Genomic DNA, 2,708 nt, shown 5'->3' on the forward strand with positions numbered 1-2,708 from the left:
GAGGTTGGAGTACTTCTATCTTTTCAATGGACTTTAACTTTGTATGTACACTTATCCATGACAGAGGGAGTGGTAACTAAATTTACAATGATATCAGCTCTGGAAGTTTTCCCTCCGTCTCTAGACACACCCACGTTGTTTTGGTCGGCACATCGAGATCCTCAAATCGTCGGCAGAGCATTGTGCAAGCATGGACCAAATCAATGGGCCACGATGTTGTAGATGTGTATAATAGAGCTGGCGTATTAAATGGATCCAACGGCCACCTCTGCCGCGCAGGTCATTAAACTTCTCCGCTCTCTCATTTCACACACACCTCCTACCTTGTACTGCTACAAGGAATTAAAACCCAACTTCTTTGGGCAAAGTTAAAAAACCAACTTACATTGACTTTCTAGTCTTCAACATACCAGCACGTGATTTTGAAATGAGATAGGAGTACCAAGATGCATCTTCCTACAGATTCAAAGCGTAAGAGTAGGAGCCATGGGGAACCTAGAGCAACTTTAGCAGACCCCGCATCCACCCCGACCCGCAAAATAACCGCCAAAATACGGGCACGGGCCGGAAAGCCTGCCCGATAAGACCCCGCATCCCGCCCCGGCCCGCAAAAAAATTTAGGGGGCGCGGAAATTCTCCGTCCCAACCCGGGAAAACGCGGGTTTCCCCCTCGCGGCTGCGGTGCCCTGCATCGGAGAGAAGTAGTTGGCGGGAGGGACATTTCAGCCCTTGCGCTTTCCCCCTCCTTCCGCCGCCGCCCGCCCTTTGCTTCCGCCCGCCCGCCGCCGGCGATTTCGGCCATATCTGCGGGCAGAATCGCGCCCCGGGGCCGCCCCACACCCTCCCGCGCCGAGCCGCTGCACCGCACCTCTGGATCCGGCGAGAAGAGCCGCCCCCCGTCGTTGCCGCCGCCGTCGGGGATCGACCACCGTCGAGCGCACCCCCTCGTCGCCGCCCGTGATCACCCGCCACCGGTTAGTCCCTTTTTTGTGATTTTTGCGAGCTATGTAGTAGATTGACGCGCCGGTGTGCGTGTAGATGGAGTTGACCCCGTGTGAGAAGTTCTTGCTATCCGATTTGTCCGATTCAGACGACTCGGATGTTGAGAGCATGCTTGCGAACTTCCCGCAGCAAACATTAGTCATGGCGCTAGCCGTGAAGGAGCATGAAGACGAGCACCGGAAGAGGAGGCGAGGATCGACTGTCGGTCGTTTGTGCATTCCTCGGAATCGCCATCTTGGGAACGAGATGTTGATGCAAGACTATTTCGCGGAGAATCCTACATATCCTCCGCACCTCTTCCGGAGGAGGTACCGAATGTGCCGATCTCTCTTTGTGAAAATTGTTGAAGCTTGCGAGGCAAATTGCCGGTATTTTACTCAAAGAAGAAATGCTATGGGCTTAAAGGGATTTAGTGCATATCAAAAAATATGTGCAGCTATGCGGGTGATTGCATATGGCGTTCCGGCTGACTATGCCGATGAAGATAGCACAATTGAGTCTGTGCGTAGATTTGCGAAAGTGATCATCCGTGTCTTCGCTCCTGAGTATCTTCGGGCACCAATGAAGATGACACAAAGAAATTGATGGCATCAAATGAGTGGAGAGGTTGGCCTGACATGCTGGGTAGTATTGATTGTATGCATTGGAATTGAAAAACTTGCCCCAAGGCTTGGCAAGGAATGTATTGTGCCAAGTCTCGTGATGCAACAGTTGTGCTAGAGGCCGTAGCATCCGAGGATTTGTGGATTTGGCATTTCTTTTTTGGTATGCCGGGCACTCTCAATGATATCAATGTGTTGCAACGGTCTCATTTCTTTGCTAGGCTTGCTAGTGATGATGCTCCTGCTTGCAACTACACTATCAATGGGCATGAATACACAAAGGGGTACTATCTTGCAGATGGTATATACCCTCCTTGGTGCACATTTGTCGAGAGCATCAAAGAACCCAAAACAAAAAAACAATGTGAATTTGCAAGGGTGCAAGAGGCAGCCCGAAAAGACATTGAAAGAGTATTCGGTGTTTTGCAATCTAGGTTTGACATTGTCCGTGGTCCTGCTCGTTTTAGGGATAAGAAAACCTTGAGGAACATAATGACATGTTGTGTTATCCTGCACAATATGATTCTCGAAGATGAGAGAGGATTGAACTTAGAATTCTTTTACGACAATGTGGGTAGCCGTGTCAAACTAGTAAGAGACCCAAACGGCATTAGAGCTTTTCTTCAGACATACAAGGAGATTGAAAATGCAGACACCCATTTTCAACTTCAGGAAGATCTCATTGAGCACCATTGGCAAATGGCTGGGCAGTGACTTATTTTTGTATTCATTTGTATTTGTATTCATGACAAATTTTGTATTGCACTATTTAAATTTGCTACAGTTATTTGAATAATTATTTGTAATGCGGATGATTATTGTATTATGTTTGATTGGAATAATTCAGTTTGTTTTCGATTGTTGAATTATGTTGTATTTGATATTTGTGGGCTGATGATATGCGGGATGCAACAGCGCAAAGAGCAGGTCTACATCTCTGCCAGCCCGACCCGACCCGTAAAAGCTGTTTTGGACGAACTGCAAACGCGTTTTGCGGGCCGGCGGGATGCGGGGTCTGCTAGAGTTGCTCTTAGCAATATCTACGACACCCCAAATTTGTGCAACGGAGACCCGTGAAACAGTTTTTGACAGCGACGCCCTTAT

Source organism: Triticum aestivum, chromosome 3B, assembly GCF_018294505.1.
Source record: "Triticum aestivum cultivar Chinese Spring chromosome 3B, IWGSC CS RefSeq v2.1, whole genome shotgun sequence".
In the NCBI taxonomy this organism is placed as follows: Eukaryota; Viridiplantae; Streptophyta; class Magnoliopsida; order Poales; family Poaceae; genus Triticum; species Triticum aestivum.